At 36.4% G+C, this 19,437-nt stretch overlaps 1 protein-coding gene across 1 annotated transcript in view; it reads right to left on the bottom strand.

Annotated features, from left to right (window-relative positions):
- Window positions 1-13,506, bottom strand: part of LOC112911048 (olfactory receptor 2T29-like) — a 37,769-nt gene extending 24,263 nt beyond the window's left edge. The window contains exons 1-2 of the mRNA XM_025987367.2: window positions 13,446-13,506; window positions 12,963-13,125 (exon numbers count right to left, since the gene is read on the bottom strand). The gene's annotated coding sequence lies outside the window, so the exon portion shown is untranslated. The remainder of the gene's footprint in view (window positions 1-12,962; window positions 13,126-13,445) is intronic.
- Window positions 13,507-19,437: the final 5,931 nt, after the last annotated feature.

Here is a 19,437-nt window from a genome sequence, read left to right as displayed (position 1 = left end):
ACAATATCCAAGATATCGTAGCAGCTCAAATGTTTATCTATTGATAAATGGAAAAATAAGATGTAGAATATTATTTAGTGAGAAAAAGAATGAAATCTTGCCATTTGCTACTACATGTTTGGGTATCAAGGTTATTATGTTAAGTGAATTAAGTTACAGAAAGACAAATACCATATGATTTTACTTATATATGAAATCTAAACACCAAATCAAACAAACAGGAATGGAGACTCCTAAACACAGAGAATAAACTGGCAGTTGCCAAAGGGTAAGTTAGTGAAAGGAAGTAGATTAAGTAGATTAAGTTAATGAAGTGGTACAAACCTTCCTTTATAAAATAAGCAAATCCCAGAAAAAATATTGCACAGGGAATATAGTCAATAATATTCAATAAATTTTATGTCATAGATGATGACTACATTCATTTTGGTGAGCACTGAGTAATATAGAGAATTGCTGAATTGCTATGTTGTACACCAGAAAGTAATGTAATTGCTCAACTCTACTTCAATAATTAACTATTTAACTAATCTTTAATAAATAGAATGAAAAAGATATGTTCAGAGCTCAATTGAACTCTGAACATAAGAAGGTAAAGCCCTTAATGCCTTTTATTTGAGTAAAATTGTAGGTGTTTTGGGTACTAAAGCCTAAATTAATCTGACTTAAAAGAGGATGAATAAAATGGGATTGTGTATAGTGAGTATACATGAAGCTTTCAAGAAGTCTAGATGTATATGATTCTGGACTGTATATGAGTGAGTGACTGGGAGTGTGTCAAGTAGAGTCAAATATATTTCTTTTTAGCTGAGTGAATATCATATAGTTCTCTGGCTGAAGGAAAGAACTCAGTGAAAGTGAAGGAAGTGGTGATATAAAAATAAGGAGAACTGCTGTAATAATATATCTGTGTCAGGAAAAATGTGGGAAACTGACAACTATAGAGAAATATGGGACTTATCTTGCACCACTCATAGGGCCTCCAAAATGACATAAAAGAATAAGACAGATGTGTGAATATTTGCACATGAGTGTGTGGGAAATGCAGTGGAAACACTTGGTACTTTTCTTCCCATGATTATAACATGATTATTGAAATAAGAAACAAGTCAGCAGTTGAGAGATATGTTGAGAGATGATACATTCAAGGATTCAGAGGATTGAAAATGTATGAAATAGTTATCTGAAAAAAAGAGAGAAGAGATGGACTAGAGATAGGTAATATTTTCAGATGTTTAAATGCCCACTAAAAGTTAATGTTTGCACATTTAAAGTGATAGCATTGAAGCTCACTTTTTTTGCAGTTATATTTATTAGGGTGTGGTCAACATCAAGGAGGTGTGACTTAAAAAGAGATGGGACCATGAGATCACACAGAGGGTAAAGTTGAAGCCAAGTCATCATTTTAAAGATGGATTATGGATATTTAAGTTGAATAAGGAAAGGAAGAGGAGAATTATAGTCACTGATGTGGTTGAAGATTTTGGTTGTATTAAACAAAGATAAAAAAGAATTAATCCTAATCAAATGAAAATGTAAAATTAAAATAAAATACTGTTCAGTAATTGCATATTGTTCAGTTGTCCAAATTCTGTATTAGCTAGTGTGCACATAAAATAATAATTTCAGTTTCTGGGGCAAGGTGGTGGAAGAGTGGGGGACCTCATTTCATCTGGTCCTTTGAATTACTAGATAACTATCAAAGCATTCTGAACACACATGAACTCAACCTGGTATCTAAGGAAAGAATATCTGAAACTCTACAAGTAGAGAAGCGACCATTTTGTGCAAGGTAGGAGGTGTGGAGAAGCGAATCTGAGAGGATATCAGAAGATAAAAAATGGGGAGAGGGAGTCTCCAGAAGCCAGCTACTGGAATGTGATACAGCCCCAGAGGGCAAAATCAGAGCCCTTAGAAATCTGCTGAGAGAGAGAGAGAGAAAGAAATCTGATCCAGTGAGAGACATCCCTGCATGAAAGGTGCTCAAATGGTGAAATGGGTAGAATTCTAGGTGCGGCAATATGGTCTTAGGATCTTTGGAGTTACAGAATTAACAGGGATGCCTGAGGCAGTGGAGTTCACAAGCAGTAGAGTGGGAAAATTTGTTCACCATAGACCAGGAGCCAGGGCCAGTGCCTATTGGGTGACTGCTTTCCACCTGGGGAATCTGCAGAGGACTTGGAGCTATCCCCTGGGAGGAGTGGAACAGGTGCACTCACTATCCAGTATCACCACCCTACCAAGGGCAGTAAGGCAAGGCACCACAACTTCCCCCTCACCTCAGGGGGCTTGATGTGGGCAAGCATCACAGAAGTCCACAGACTGTGGATCACACAAAAGTGAAAGCCATTTATCCATAAGGGTTTACTGAAGAGAGAGGACCACAATGTTTCAGCTCTGGGGCTGAAGATTGGGGCGTGGCCATTTTTATTTGGATCCTCTAAAGAGGCTTGGAAAGCTTTCAGGGGGGAAAAAAGCCACACCAAGGATCAACTTACACTCAGCCAGGCGCCTGGCAAGGGGTGGTGCAACTCTGGCCAGCCAAAGATATCTGAGAAGCAGCACAGCGGGCCACTATGCCAGAAGATCAACTGGAAGAAGAGATGCACAGCAAATTTACAGACCACATGAGACTATAAAATTCCATCACTACAGGAAAATAGTATATCAAATTATAGGTTTCATCTCATGATTCATTTATATTTCGATTAAAAATTTTCCATTTAGTTTTTTCTTTTATCCCTTTCAACCAGTTTATTTTACAAACTAAGTTTTTTTAACCTTTCACTCTTTATGTTTACATTTTATAGATATATACTGAATTTTTGTCTTCCTTTCACTCTTTATTTTTGAATATATTTAAACTTTGCATTCTATACAATTTTCAGATTTAGTGACTTCTAATACACAACCCAAAATAAACTCAGGAACAAGTGGATTACTCTGTTTTGTCCACCTGTGAGATTATATTTTCTCTTCCTCCCACTTTTTTTTTCTTTTTCTTTTTCTTTCTGATTTCTTTTCTGACCTCATTGGATTCTATTGTGTATTTTGCTTGATTACAAGGGGAAATTCACAACAAAAGAAAGAACCATAGATAATACTCTCTGCCACAGATATGATCAATATGGATTTAAATAAAATGTAAGAGATGGAATTCAGCATAAGAACTATAAAATTACTAGTTGGGCTGGACAAACAAAGGACACAACAGAAACTCAGTGCAAAAAAGAGATCTAATCAGGCTGAAATTAAAAATACTCTAGATGTAGTCTAAACTCGATGCTCTAACATTTAGGGAAAATAAGTCAGAAGAGAGACCAAATGACAAAGAAGATAAGGTGATGGAAAAGTAAGAAGCTGAGGAAAAGAGACAAAAGCAACTAATTGCCCATGAGGAGAGGCTTTGAGAAACAAGTGATGCATTGAAAAGAAACAAAATCAAAATTATTGGAGGGTGCACATGGGTGGCTCAGTGTTTGAGCTTCTACCTTTGGCTCAGGTCATGATCCCAGGGTCCTGGGATTGAGTTGCACATCAGGGTCCTCACGGGGAGACTACTTTTCCCTCTGCCTATGTCTCTGTCCCTTATCTGTGTCTCCCATAAATAATTAAATAAAATCTTTTTCTTAATAAGAAAAGCTTTTTTAAATACCTTCACTTACTTCTTTGATACTGTTTCTCTATATAAGTCAAGTTTCATACTAGAGTCCTCCTCTTATCTAAAGAAATAAACATTTTTTGCAAAGACAGTTCTACTGGCAACAAATTCCCTAATTTTTGTTTTGAGAGTCTGTTTCTCCTCACTCTTTTTTTTTTCATTTGTTTTTATTGAAATTCAATTTGCCAACATATAGTAAAACCTCCAGTGGTCATGCCTGTCACCCAGTTACCCTAACCCCCCATCCACCTCCCCTTCTGCAATCCTTTGTTTGTTTCCCAGAGTTAGGACTCTCTCAAGATTTGTCTCCATCTCTAATTTTTCCCACTCAGTTTCCCTCATTTCCCTTATGATCCATCTCCTATTTCTTATATTCCCCATATGAGTGAAACCATATGATGATTGTCCTTCTCTGACGGACTTATTTCACTCCAGTATAATACCCTCCAGTTCCATCCACATAGAATCAAATGATGGATATTCCTCCTTTCTTAAGTCTGAGGGATATTCCACTGTATATATAGCCCGCATCTTCTTTATTCATTCATCTGTTGAAGGACATCGAGATTCCCTCCACAGTTTGGCTATTGTGGACATTGCTGCTATAAACACTGGGGTGCAGATGTCCCAGGGTTTCACTGCATCTGTATATTTGGGGTAAATCCCCAGTAAAGCAATTGCTGGGTCATAGAGTAGCTCTATTTTTAACTCTTTGATGAACCTCCACACTATTTTCCAGAGTGGCTGCACCAGCTTGCATTCACACTAACAGTGCAAGAGGGTTCTCCTTTCTCCGCATCCTCTCCAACATCTGTTGTTTCCTGTCTTGTTAATTTTCCCCATTCTCACTGGTGTGAGGTGGTATCTCATTGTGGTTTTGATTTGTATTTCCCTGATGGCAAGTGATGCGGAGCATTTTCTCATGTGCTTCTTCACCATGTGTATGTCTTCTTTGGTGAAATTTCTGCTCATGTTCTCTGCCCATTTCATGACTGGATTTTTTGTTTCTTGGGTGTTGAGTTTAATAAGTTCTTTATAGATCTTAGATACTAGCCCTTTACCTGATAGTCATTTGCAAAAATCATCTCCCATGCTGTAGGTGGTCTTTTAGTTTTGTTGACTTTTTATTTTTTTTTGCTGTGCAGAAGGTTTTTATATTGATTAAGTCCCAATAATTCATTTTTGTTTTTGATTCCCTTGCCTTCATGGATGTATCTTGCAAGAAGTTGCTGTGGCCAAGTTCAAAAAGGGTGTTGCCTGTGTTCTCCTCTAGGATTTCAGTGGATTCTTGTCTCATGTTTAGATCTTTCATCCATTTTGAGTGTCTCTTTGTGTATGGTGTAAGGGAATGGTCTAGTTTTATTCTTCTGCAGGTGGATGTCTAATTTTCTCAGCACCATTTATTGAAGAGACTGTCCCTTTTCCAGTGGATTGTCTTTCCAGCTTTGTCAAATATTAGTTGATGTTAGAGTTGAGGGCCCATTTCTGGGTTCTCTACTCTGTTCCATTGATCTATGTGTCTGTTTTTGTGCCAGTACCACACTGTCCTGATGATCACAGCTTTGTAGTACAACTTGAAATCGGGCATTGTGATGCCTCTGGGGCTCTGGTTTTCTTTGTCAATATTCCCCTGGCTATGCAGGGTCTCTTCTGATTCCACACAAATCTTAAGATTATTTGTTCCAACTCTCTGAAGAATGTCAATGATATTTCGATAGAGATTGCACTGAATGTTAAATTGCACTGTGTAGTATAGACATTTTCACAATATTAATTCTTCCAATCCAATTCCATTCCAATCCAATTGAATGGAATATTTTTCCATCTCTTTGTATCGTCCTCAATTTCTTTCAGAAGTATTCTATAGTTTTTAGTTTTAGTTTTTACCTCTTTGGTTAGGTTTATTCCTAGGTATGTTATCGTTTTCGGTGCAATTTTAATGGGACTGATCCCTTAATTTCTCTTTCTTCAGTCTCATTATTAGTGTACAGAAATGCCACTGATTTATGGGCATTGATTTTGTATCCTGCCACACTGCCAAATTGCTGCATGAGTTCTAGCAATCTTGGGGTGGAGTCTTTTGGGTTTTCTACGTACAGTATCATGTCATCGGCGAAGAGGGAAAGTTTGACTTCTTCTTTGCCAATTTAAATGCCTTTTATTTCTTTTTGTTGCCTGATTTCTGAGGCTAGGACTTCTATTACAATGCTGAATAACAGTGGTGACAGTGGACATCCCTGTCATGTTCCTGATCTTAGAGGCAAAGATCTGTTTTTCCTCATTGAGAATCATTTTATGTGGGATTTTCATAAATTGCTTTTAAGATATTGAGGAATGTTCCTTCTATCCCTATACTTTGAAGAGTTTTAATTGGGAATGTTTCCTGTATTTTGTCAAATATTTTCTTTGTGTCTATTGAGAGGATCATATGGTTCTTGGTTTCTTTTGCTTACTGATGTGATCTATCACGTTGATTTTTTTTAGAATTTAGTTATTTATTCATGAGAGACAGAAAGAGAGAGGCAGAGACTCAGGCGGAGGGAAAAGCAGGTTCCATGCAGGAAGCCTGATGTGGGACATGATCTTGGGACTCCAGAATCATGCCCTGACCCGAAGGCAGATGGTTAATGGCTGAGCCACCAAGGCATCCCTATCATGTTGATTGTTTTATGAGTGACTGAACCACCCTTGCATCCTGGGGATAAATCCCACTTGGTCCTGGTGAACAATCATTTTAATGTACTTTTGGATCCTATTGGCTAGGTGAGAATTTTTGCACCCATGTTCATCAGGGATATTGGCCTATAATTCACCTTTTTGGTGGGGACTTTGTCTGGTTTTGGAATCAAGGTAATGGCCTCATGGAACGAGTTTGGAAGTATTCCCTCCCTTTCTATACTTCGAAACAGTTTTAGTAGAACAGGTATGGTTTCTTCTTTAAACGTTTGATAGAATTCCCCTGGGAAGGCATCTGGCCCTGGACTTTTGTGTCTTGAGAGGTTTTTGATGACTGCTTCAATTTCCTCCCTGGTTATTGGTCTGTTCAGTTTTTCTATTTCTTCCTGTTCCAGTTTCTCTAGTTTGTAATTTTCCAGAAATGCATCCATTTCTTCCAGATTTCCCAATTTATTGGCATATAGCTGCTCATAATATGTTTTTAAAATCACCTGTATTTCCTTGGTATTGGTTGTGATCTCTTTTTTCGTCATTTTATTAATTTGGGTATTTTCTTTTTAATAAGGCTGGCTAAGAGTTTATATATCTTATTAATTGTTTCAAAGAACCAACTCCTGGTTTGTTGATCTGTTCTAAGTTCTTCTGGTCTCTATTTTATTGAATTTTAATCTTTATTTTCTCTCTTGGTCTGCTTGGTGAGGATTTACTTGCTGTTCTTTCTCCTGTTCCTTTAGATGTGAAGTTAGTATTTGAGTTTTTTCCAATGTTTTGAGGGGGGCTTTATTGTGATGTATTTTCCTCTTAGGACTGGTTTTGCCGTATTCTAAAGACTTTTACAGTTGTGCTTTCATTTTCATTAGTTTCCATGAATCTTTTTAATTCTTTTATAATTTGCTTGTTGACCCATTCATCTTTTAGCCAGATGCTCTTTAACCTCCATGTTTTTGAGTTTCTTCTAAATTTCTTCTTGGGTTTGAGTTCTAGTTTCAAAGCATTGTGGTCTGAAACTATGCAGGGGACAATCCCAATATTTTGGTAGCAGTTTAGACCCGATTTGTGACCCACTATGTGGTCTATTCTGGAGAAAGTTCCGTGTGAATTTGAGAAGAATGTGTATTCAGTTGCATTTGGATGGAAAGTCCTGTGAAATCTCTGTGGTCCAGTGTATCTTTTAAGGTCCATGTTTCTTTGGGGGATGTTGTGCTTAGAAGATCTGTCATTTGCAGACAGTGCTCTTTTGAAGTCTCCTACTATTATTGTATTTTATCTATGTATCTCTTTGGTTATTAATCAATTGATATATTTTGCTTTTCCCACATTAGGGGTATAAATATTCATAATTGTTAGATCCTCTTGTTGGATAGACCCTTTAAGTATGATATAGTGTCCTTCTTCATCTATCACTACAGCCTTTGGTATAAACTCTGATTTATCTGATATGAGGATTGTTACTCCAGCTTTCTTTTGAGGACCATTTGGGTCATAAATGGTTCTCCAATCTTTCATTTTCAGGCTGTAGGTGTCCTTATGTCTAAAATGAGTCTCTTTTAGACAGTACATAGATGGGTCTTGCTTTTTTATCCAGTTGTATATCCTATGTCTTTTGAAGGAATTATTTAGCCCACTAATGTTCAGTGTAACCATTGAAAGATATGAATGTACTGTCATTGTATTACCTATTTAGTCCTTGTTTTAGTGGATTGTTCTTTGGGCTTCCTTTTTTTTTTTTTTTTTTTTTTTTTTTTACAGAGTCCCCCTTAATATTTCTTGCAGAGCCAGTTTGGTGGTCACATATTTGTTCAGTTTCTGCCTATCTGGGATGCTTGCTCTTTATCTCTCCTTCTATTCTGAATGAGAACCTTTCTGGATAAAGTATTCTTGACTCATTTGTTTCTCATTTAGTACCCTGAATATATCCTGCCAGCCCTTTCTGGCCTGTCAGGTCTCTGTGGGGAGGTTTGCTGTTAATCTGGTATTTCTCCCCATATAAGTTAAGAATCTCTTGTCTTGCACTGCTTCAAGGATTTTCTCTTTCCTTTGAAATTTGCAAATTGCACTAGTAAATGTCAAAGTGTTGAACAGGTTTTATTGATTTTTTTGTGAGCACCTATCTATCTCCTGGATCTGAATGCCTGCTTCCTTCCTCAGATTAGGGAGGTTCTCAGCTATGATTTGTTCAAATATACTTTGTGTTCCTTTCTCACTGTCAGCCTCTTCTGGAATCCCATTTAGATGTATATACTTTATATACTTCCTTTTCAAAATATTATTTATTTCCCTAAACCTTTCCTCATGGACTCTTAGTTTTCTCTTTTTTCCTCAGCTTCCTTCCTTTCCATCAACTTGGCTTCTATGTCACTCACTCTCTCTTCCACCTCATTAACCCTAGCAATTAGAGCATACAGTTTGGATTGTATCTCAGTTAAACTATTTTTAATTTTGACGCAATTAGATTTTAGTTCTGCAGGAATGAAGTCTCTGGAGTCATTTATGCTTTTTTCCAGTCACTAGTAACTTTTCAATTTTGCTTCCGAATTGAATTTCTGACACTGTATTTAAATCTACATTCTGCAACTCTGCGTCAGAGAGTGTTGCATTTGGTTTTTTCTTTTGTGGTGAATTCTTCCTTCTAGTCCCTTTGTTCAGTGTAGAGTGGCTGTATGAGCAAACTGAGTAAAAAATGTCAACCATGACCTAAGAAAATATACCCTGGATGATTCCTAAGAAGTCAGAGACCAGAAAATAATTTTTTAAAAAAGAACAGAAGAGGGCAGACCCGGTGGTGCAGCGGTTTAGCGCTGCCTGCAGCCTGGGGTGTGATCCTGGAGATCCAGGATCGACTCCCACATCGAGCTCCCTGCATGGAATCTGCTCTTCCCTCTGCCTGTGTCTCTGCCTCTCTCTTCACTCTCTATGAATGAATGAATAAATAAATCTTTAAAAAAAATAAAAATAAATAAAAAAGAAGAGAAGAAATTAGGGCAAAAGGACCACTAAAGTGAAAAACAAATTCTAAAACAAAGTAGTAAAAATAAGAAACCAAAAATAAAAGTCAAAGAAGAAGAAAAAAAATAGAAGGAAAGGAAAAGAAAAAAGGGAGGGTATGGTGGTGGTGAGGAAGTGGTAGTGGACAGAGAATGTAGGTCTCCCTGAGGTGACCTAGAGGATGATCCTCTTGGCTCTGAGTGTATTTTGTTCTGTATGTTAGAAGATGCTCAATCCCAAATTTAGATAAACCAGCAATACTTATATAGGGTCCTAACATTGACCACAAAATCATAAACAAGATAAAATATGGGGGCAGAATGGGAAGGAAGAGAGAGTATAATTTTACAGGATAAAGCAACACTGTGTTCCACTTGGTTCTGGATGTATTTTGGTCCATGTGTTAGAAGGTATTAACCTCTCCCATTGTAAAACAAAACAAGATAGAAAATAGAAAAAAAAACACAAACCCATATCTATCTATCAAAATTAATTGAATACACTGAAGGGAATCTAGAAGTGAAAAATATATCTAAGATATGTAATTGTAGAAATATAAAAGCCAAAAAAGGGGAAAAAAACTTAACAATGCAGAGGTGATAAAATATTGTAGTTAAGGTGGGAAAAGAGTAAAATATTGGAAATTTTTAGCCTGATATAGAAATGTATCATAATTATTTTTAAAAAAAGACCCTCTAGTTCTATATACTATTTTTCTTCAGTCCTGGAGCTTTCCAGTGCTGCTTGTTCTACTGGCTTTTTTCTTGTCTTTCCAGCTGGTCTTCTGGGGGAGGGGTCTTCTGTGTGGATTCTCAGGTGTGTGTGCCTGGAAGGAGATGCCCCACCCCCTGCCAGGTGCCAGGCTCAGTGGAAGCTGTTTATCCTGTGAAGCCTTTGTTCCATAGAGACCCTGCATTTCTCAGGTGCAAGGTGAAAGGAAGAGAAAAAAATGGCAGCAGCCAGATTTCCAGCTCTGGAGTCGAGGTCCCCGTGAGTAACTGAGGGCAGTCTGCCAGTCCACGCTGGCCTAGATGCTCCTGGGGGCAGGCGCAGGTGCACTAATCTGTACAGCTTTTGGGGCGCCCAGTGGCGGGAGAGTTTTTGCTTTCCTGTGGTCTCCCCGCTTCCAACTGTCTGGTGGCAATGGAGGATAGCTGGTTTTATCTGCTTTGGGGTGAGGGTCCTGTGCTGCTGGACCTGTGCTCCCTGGGACTGCCTCTCCTTAAGGGAATGGAGGACAGCCACGTCTGTCTGTTGCTGGGCTCTAGGGTAAAAGGAACTCTGGAGAAATTAAGGAGTCGATCCCATTTACAATTGCACCCAAAAGCATAAGATACCTAGGAATAAACCTAACCAAAGAGGTAAAGGATCTATACCCTAAAAACTATAGAAAACTTCTGAAAGAAATGGAGGAAGACACAAAGAGAGGGAAAAATATTCCATGCTCATGGATTGGCAGAATTAATATTGTGAAAATGTCAATGTTACCCAGGGCAATTTACACGTTTAATGCAATCCCTATCAAAATACCATGGACTTTCTTCAAAGAGTTAGAACAAATTATTTTAAGATTTGTGTGGAATCAGAAAAGACCCGAATAGCCAGGGGAATTTTAAAAAAGAAAACCATAGCTGGGGGCATCACAATGCCAGATGTCACGTTGTACTACAAAGCTGTGGTCATCAAGACAGTGTGGTACTGGCACAAAAACAGACACATAGATCAATGGAACAGAATAGAGAATCCATAAGTGGACCCTCAACTTTACGGTCAATTAATATTCGATAAAGGAGGAAAGACTATCCACTGGAAGAAAGACAGTCTCTTCAATAAATGGTGCTGGGAAAATTGGACATCCACATGCAGAAGAATGAATCTAGACCACTCTCTTGCACCATACACAAAGATAAACTCAAAATGGATGAAAGATCTAAATGTGAGACAAGATTCCATCAAAATCCTAGAGGAGAACACAGGCAACACCCTTTTTGAACTCGGCCACAGTAACTTCTTGCAAGATACATCCACGAAGGCAAGAGAAACAAAAGCAAAAATGAACTATTGGGACTTCATCCAGATAAGAAGCTTTTGCACAGCAAAGGATACAGTCAACAAAATAAAAGACAACCTACAGAATGGGAGAAGATATTTGCAAATGACATATCAGATAAAGGGCTAGTATCCAAGATCTATAAAGAACTTATTAAACTCAACAGCAAAGAAACAAATAATCCAATCATGAACTGGGCAAAAGACATGAAGAGAAATCTCACAGAGGAAGACACGGACATGGCCATCAAGCACATGAGAAAATGCTCCGCATCACTTGCCATCAGGGAAATACAAATCAAAACCACAATGAGATACCACCTCACACCAGTGAGAATGGGGGAAATTAACAAGGCAGGAAACAACAAATGTTGGAGAGGATGCGGAGAAAAGGGAACCCTCTTGCACTGTTGGTGGGAATGTGAACTGGTGCAGCCACTCTGGAAAACTGTGTGGAGGTTCCTCAAAGAGTTAAAAATAGACCTGCCCTATGACCCAGCAATTGCACTGCTGGGGATTTACCCCAAAGATACAGATGTAATGAAATGCCGGGACACCTGCACCCCGATGTTTATAGCAGCAATGTCCACAATAGCCAAACTGTGGAAGGAGCCTCAGTGTCCATCGAAAGATGAATGGATAAAGAAGATGTGGTCTATGTATACAATGGAATATTCCTCAGCCATTAGAAATGACAAATACCCACCATTTGCTTCAACGTGGATGGAACTGGAGGGTATTATGCTGAGTCAAGTCAATCGGAGAAGGACAAACATTATATGGTCTCATTCATTTGGGGAATATAAATAATAGTGAAAGGGAATAGAAGAGAAGGGAAAAGAAATGGGTAGGAAATATCAGAAAGGGAGACAGAACATAAAGACTCCTAACTCTGGGAAACGAACTAGGGGTGGTGGAAGGGGAGGAGGGCGGGGGATGGGGGTGACTGGGTGACGGGCACTGAGGGGGGCACTTGAGGAGATGAGACTGGGTGTTATTCTGTATGTTGGCAAATTAAACACCAATAAAAATAAATTTTATTAAAAAATAAATAAAGGGAACTCTGGAGCAGCCCATGTAACTGGCCAGCTTCTTCCAAATGCCCTGGAGGGCTGTGGCACTCCAGGTCTTTATGGATATTTGGACTGTGGTTTGTGGTGAGTTTTTTTCCAGGGCACCCCAGTCTTTCCCTCCTACAATTATGCCTGATTTGCCTACTATGCAGTTTTCCATCAGCGAAAACTCAGGCACAGATTTTTTTTAAAGGATTTTATTTATTTCTTCATGAGACACACACACACACACACACACACACAGAGAGAGAGAGAGAGAGTGAGAGAGAAAGAGACAGGCAGAGGGAGAAGCAGGCTACATGCAGGGAGCCTGATGTGAGACTCCATCCCAGAGCTGCAGGATCATGCCCTGGGCCAAAGGCAGGCGCTAACCTGCTGAGTCACTCAGATTTTTAGAATTCCTGTTTGTCCAGGGCTGGACTTTTGTGCCCCAGAGTCTTTCACCACTCTGGTTCAGTCCTGCTAGTCACAGTTTCCCTCCCCTACTTTCTTTCTTTTTTATTTTTTCACCTTCCTACCTTGTTAGAAGTGAAAGATTTCCTCTCTGCAGCATTCCAGCTGTTCTCTCTTTATATCTCATGTCGAATTTTAGGTGTTCAGGATGTGCTGAAAGTTTTCTTGGTAAGCTTGTGGGACCAGATGAGTTGAGGATCCTTACTCTTCCATCATCTTGCCAGTCTCCTATTTAAGATATTTTTTAAAGATTTATTTATTTATTTATTTATTTATTTATTTATTTATGGTAATCACTACATGTACTGTGGGGCTCAAACTCATTACTCTGAGATTAGGAGCCATGAACTCCACTAAATGAGCCAGCCAGGCACCCACCCAAAGTGCAATTTTTCAGTGATCTTTTCTTTAGACAACAATTACAAAATTATATAAAATTATACTACTTGTGTATTAACAATATAGTTCAATACACTTCAATCACCAAGTCAACAGATTTCAATATAGAAACATAAAATGTTACTTATTGACTAAAGGAAAAATAATACCTTTTAAAAGTAGGATCACTTGCTTAAAAAGTGCCTACAGGATTACCTCTTCTCTAAATATACTTGCAGACTGAGCAGAGCTCCATACTAGTGAATCATTTAAAAAATAAGTTACTAATAAGGACTACACATGTATAATGTTCATAACATTTCTTTCATGTTGTGAACTTTTGTACTCACAAAGTGTAATGTGCTGTTGAATTCAGCATGCTAAGAATTTTCAAGGAATTTTATACCTGTGGTTCTCAGCAATGTTGGCCTGTAATTTTAATTTTCTTGTAGAGTCCTCTGGCTTTGGTATCACATCAGCACTTTTCTCATAAAATAAGTTTTTTTCTTGGTCTTTTTTTTTTATATAAAATAAGTTTGGAAGCATTCCCTGATCTTCATTTTTTTAGAAGGGTTTGAGAAGGATACTTATTAATTCTCCATTAAAGTTTTGGTATAATTCATCAGTGATGCCATCTGCTCTAGAATTCCTGTCTTGTAACATTTGGTTACTTATACAATTCCTTATTTGTTAATGGTCTGCTTTAATTTTCCATTTCTTCATAATTCAGTCTTGGTAGATTGTATATTTACAGAAATATATCTTTTCTTTCTAGGTCAGCCAATTTCTAGGCATATAATTGTTCGTAGATGCTTCTTATAACTATTTGTCATTCTGTGGTATCAGGTGCAATATGTCTTTCATTGATAATTTCATTAATTTTAGTCCTTTCTATTTTTCTTGGTCTAGTCTAGCTAGAGATTTGCCAATTCTGTTTATCTTTTCAAAAGGCAATTATTTATTATGTAGGCTATATATTTGGTTTTTGTAGCCTCTAATCAATTTTTATCTACTGTATTATTATTTATGTTAAACTTGCACTTTATTAATTTTTGGTTTTCAATTTCCTTGAATGAGATAGCTTTTAAAAATTATATTTTTTACATATCAAATTTTTGTATGTCATATTTTCATTTTTCTTAAAAACATTTATTTTTCTTAAAATTTTTATTTCCCTTTTAATTTCTTGTTTGAATCATTGGTTGTTCAGAAATATGAGGTTGAAATTCATTATAATTGTAAATTTATCCCTTTTTTCCTATTATTCATTTCTGGTTTCATGCAATTGTGGTTGGAAAAGAAACATTATATTATTTCATTTTACTTATATTTCTTTAAACTTATTTCACGTCGTGGCATATTATCTATCCTGGAGAGTAGTTGGTGTGTACTTGAGAAGAAAATATGTTCTGCTGCTTATGGATGGAATGTTCCATACATTTCTGTTAGATCCCTGAAGTTTAAAGTTTTTTCATATTTGTTATATTATTTTCATTATTAAAAAAATGGTTGACATGCAATGTTATATTAGTTACAGGTATACAACAGGCAATTCAACAATTCTATATGTTACACAAAGCTGATTATGTAATGCTAGTTACCTTTTGCCATCATACATAGTTATTGCAAAATTATTCACTGTATTCTCTATGCTGTAGTATTTATACTTGTAACTCATTTATTTTATAAATGAAAGTTTATGCATTTGAATCCTCATTCAGCTATTTTGCTGATCCTGGCATGCTCTCTTTGCAACCATCAATTTATCTGCATCTATGAATTTATTTCTGTTTTTATTTGTTCATATATCTCTCCCTTTCTCTCTCTCGATTTCATATGTAAATGATATCATTTGGTATTTTATTTTCTCTGTCTTATTTCACTTAGCATAATACTCTCTAGGTCCATTCAGTCCATGAGTGACAAGATTTTATATGATATATATTTCTGCATCTACCATTGAACACTTATATCGCTTTCATATCTTGGCAATTGTAAATAATGCTGCAACAAACATGGAGTTCATATACCTTTTTGAATTTCGTAGATATATTATCTTACAAATTCAGAATAAGTAATATCAAGAAGACAAGAAATAACAGGTATGGATGAGGATGAATAGAAAAGGGAACCCACAAGCCCTTTTGGAGGGAATGTAAATTGGTGCAGTGACTTTGGAAAACTGTGAAGGTTAAATTAAAAATAGAGGGGCACCTGGGAGGCTCAATGTTTGGGTGTCTGCCTTTGGCTCTGGTCTTGATCCCAGTGTCCTGGGGTCAAGTCCCACATCAGGCTCTCTCTGGGGAGATGGAGCCTCTCCCTCTGCCTATGTCTCTGCCTCTTTCTCTGTGTTTCTCATTAATAAATGAATAAAATCTAAAAAAGTCATTAAAAATAGAACAACCGTATAGTCCAGTAATTTCATTGCTGGGTATTTACTAGAATAAAATGTCAACTGTTTCTTCATTGATTTTTTTTGTCTGGATGACCTATTCTATGTTGAAAGTGGGTGGTTATATCCTATGTTTGAATTGCTATTTTTTTCTTCAGTAATGTTTATATTAGCTTTATATATTTTAGTATTCTTATGTTTGCTGCCTATATATTTAGAATTCTACAAACTTGATAAATTGCCCCACTTGATCATTAGTTACTTTCTTTTTTGACAGTTTTTTAAAGTCTATTTTGTGTGATATACATATTGTTTTTTGTTCTATCTTGATTACTGTTTACATATTTCCTTTATCCTTTCCCTTTTAGCCTATGTATACTCTTTTTTTCTATGTATATTCTTAAAGCAAAAATAAGTCCCTTATCAGCCAAATATAGTTGGATATTTTTAATTCATTCAGCCAGTTTATTTCTACATATTAGAGATTTTAATCCATTTATGTACAAAGTAATTATTCAAAGATAAATGCTTTACATTTTCATCTTTATTGACACTATTTGTGACTTTTTATAATGTTTAAACATCAGTGAATATTGTAGCTATAGTTATTTTAATACTTTTGTGTTTTAAATTTTTCATTCATGTTATAAGTGATTTGTGCACCACCGTTATAGCTCCAGAGTATACTGAACTTTATTTTTTTATTTTTTTCTGTTTTTCTTGAATTTTAATATACACTCTTTTTATAGCTATACTGCATACTTTCATGTTTTCATGTTGCTATTTAGGATTTTTTTATTTCAATCTGAAGAACCCCACTTAGCAATTCCTGTAGGGCAGGAAGTAGAGCAGACCTAGTGTTGATAAACTCTCAGTTTTTGTTTGGTAATGTATCTTTATTTCTTTCTGATATACAGCACTGTCAGGTAAAGTATCCTTGGTTGGAAAGTTTGTTCATTTTTCCTTCAGTACTTTGAATATAACACCTTGTTCTATTTTGGGCTGCAAGAGTTTTGCTAGATATCTACTGATAGACTTATGGAGATTTCTTTCTGTGTGACATATTGCTCTACTTCTGCTGCTTTCATAGTTGTCTGTCTTTAATTTTATATATTTAGATTCTAATGTGTCTACATAAATATCTTGATTATCAACCCATTTTGTGTTCTTTGAACTTAATAGATCTGGATTTTAATTTTTCTCCTGAGATATGGACAACATTCTTTCATTATTTCTTTAAATAAATTTTGTCTTTTTTTCTTTTTGCTCTTTCTCAGACTTCCATAACACTTATACTACTTCATTCAATATGCCATAATTCACATTGAGTCTTTTGTTTGTTTCTCTGACTAGACAATTTTAAGGTCTCTATCTTTGAATCCAGTTATACTTTCTTCTGTTGGATTATACCAGCTGCAGAAGTTTTCTACTTAGCAATTGGTTCACTCTAAAATTTTATTTAAATCTTTAATGGTTTTAATATCTTTATTGAATTTTACAGTTTGGTCATGCTTTTTCCCCCCCGATTATGTTTATTTGTCAATGTTCTATTAAGGTAATTATTATTATTTTAATTATTCAATCTATTTTTTAATAAATTAATTTGTTATTGGTGTTCAATTTACCAACATACAGAATAACACCCAGTCTCATCCCTCAAGTGCCCCCCTCAGTGCCCGTCACCCATTCACCCCCACCCCCTGCCCTCCTCCCCTTCCACCACCCCTAGTTCGCTTCCCAGAGTTAGGAGTCTTTATGTTCTGTCTCCCTTTCTGATATTTCCCACACATTTCTTCTCCCTTCCCTTATATTCCCTTTCACTATTATGTATATTCCCCAAATGAATGAGACCATATAATGTTTGTCCTTCTCCGATTGACTTGACTCAGCATAATACCCTCCAGTTCCATCCACGTTGAAGCAAATGGTGGGTATTTGTCGTTTCTAATGGCTGAGGAATATTCCATTGTATACATAGACCACATCTTCTTGATACATTCATCTTTTGATGGACACCGAGGCTCCTTCCACAGTTTGGCTATTGTGGACATTGCTGCTAGAAACATCGAGGTGTAGGTGTCCCAGCATTTCATTGCATCTGAATCTTTGGGGTAAATCCCCAGCAGTGCAATTGGTGGGTCGTAGGGCAGGTCTATTTTTAACTCTCTGAGGAACCTCCATGCAGTTTTCCAGAGTGGCTGCACCAGTTCACATTCCCACCAACAGTGCAAGAGGCTTCCCTTTTCTCCTCATCCTCTCCAACATTTGTTGTTTCCTGCTTTGTTAATTTTCCCCATTCTCACTGGTGTGAGGTGGTATCTCATTGTGGTTTTGATTTGTATTTCCCTGATGGCAAGTGATGTGGAGCATTTTCTCATGTGCATGTTGGCCATGTCTAACATGTGAAATTTCTGTTCTGTCTTTTGCCCATTTCATGATTGGATTGTTTGTTTCTTTGGTGTTGAGTTTAAGAAGTTCTTTATAGATCTTGGAAACTAGCCCTTTATCTGATAGGTCATTTGCAAATATCTTCTCCCATTCTGTAGGTTGTCTTTTAGTTTTGTTGACTGTTTCTCTTGCTATGCAAAAGCTTCTTATCTTGATGAAGTCCCACACAGATTTAACAGAAAAATTCATATTCATTTTATGGAATAAATATTTTTCCTCTTAAGCCATAAGATTCTACAGGATTATATATCTATGACATCTATACCTATACCCATATCAGTATTTATATAGAGTTACATATATATGAATATAAGGTTGCCTGGGTGACTCAGTGGTTGACTATCTGCCTTTGGCTCAGGGCATGATCCTGGAATCCCGGGAGAGAGTCCCATATCAGCCTCCCTGCATGGAGCCTGTTTCTCCCTCTGCCTATGTCTCTGCCTCTCTCTCTTTGTGTCTCTCATGAATAAACAAAATCTTTTTAAAAAAGATATATATGAATATGATTATAAAAATAAATTTGGAGTTGTCTTATATGAGATTTGAGAATATGCAGTCTACAGAAAACCAGGATTTCCTCATTAAACCAAAAAAATATTATACTTTCGTATAATTACAGTACGCAATCCATATAAGGATCAAGATATCCAAGTATGAGAAATCCAGGTTTTAGGATTCACATTTCAGTTTACCATGTATAAGACTGATATTTATAGAAAAAAAGAATTAAATGAGAACACTCTAGTCAACCACAATCCTGAAGAAGAACAATGTCCAGGATAATTAAAGCTCAATATGCCTATGTGTCAATGTAATACGTCTCTTTGTCCTTGTAGTTATGATAAATTCATTTTTAAAATGATCTTCTATTCATTCCCATAACTTGATATATATACTGACCTGAGTCATTCATTTTCAAAAAATTGATTATTCCAACTTAAGATGTTGGATTTTTCAGAATTCTTTTCTTTTTGCCAAGATTAAGTTTTTGATAAGTTAAAAAATACAATAAGCTTAATCAATACAATCAAACAAGGGGATGTTATTATGGACATTAACCTCTATTTGCCAACTGATAATATACAAAATGAATAAATTGTGGATTTTGTCTTGCATCTTGACTATATTTCCTTATAGTCATTGCTTGAACTTACCATAAAAATGTGAAATATTTGAAGAAAAATGCAAAGTGTTTCAATTTATATTGTTGCCTATAAATCTACAAAGGTCAGTAAACATTGGTTACTTAATTATATTGATGAGATGCATATATTTGGGCATAAAACAAAGAATATATGAGAAAAAACAAAGCATAAAAATTA

The sequence above is a fragment of the Vulpes vulpes genome, chromosome 7, assembly GCF_048418805.1.
Source record: "Vulpes vulpes isolate BD-2025 chromosome 7, VulVul3, whole genome shotgun sequence".
NCBI classification, from domain to species: Eukaryota; Metazoa; Chordata; class Mammalia; order Carnivora; family Canidae; genus Vulpes; species Vulpes vulpes.
This window is presented reverse-complemented; position numbering and strand designations above follow the sequence as displayed.